Source organism: Gavialis gangeticus, unplaced genomic scaffold, assembly GCF_001723915.1.
Source record: "Gavialis gangeticus isolate Ggan-Ray unplaced genomic scaffold, GavGan_comp1, whole genome shotgun sequence".
NCBI lineage: Eukaryota > Metazoa > Chordata > Crocodylia > Gavialidae > Gavialis > Gavialis gangeticus.
This window is the reverse complement of record NW_017728998.1, coordinates 25,768,962-25,769,403: the sequence shown is the minus strand read 5'-3', so window position 1 is coordinate 25,769,403 and position 442 is coordinate 25,768,962.

Below are 442 nucleotides of genomic sequence, written 5' to 3'. Positions count from 1 at the left end.
GTCTGCTGCCACCCCAAAATTCACTGTAGCCCCCCCAACTTGCCACTGAGAGCTGGGGAGAGCCCAGTGGTGCTGTCAGCCCCAGCCTACAGTAGCAGCCTGCTATCATCCCTCACGCAGATGCGGGGGCTCAGCCCCCGCCCCCCCCTCCCCACCCCGGGAAGAGCCTGGCACAGCCCCCCAGCCTGCAGCCTTCCCTGGGGGCACATAGCAGCAAGAGCTTCACCCCTCTGCTCCATGCTCCCCTGTCCCACACCTGCTCACAGTTCCTGCCGCTTTACTGCCTGCTGCAGCCCCAGGAGCTGCCGGTGGGCTGCACCACGCCCCTCCCCTAGTCCCAGCTTAGTCCCTCCCTCCCTTACCACCATGGGAATGTATCTGTTCCATTGTAAACTGGGTTCACTTTATGTGAATTCGATGTATGCGCCGTTCTACAGGAACG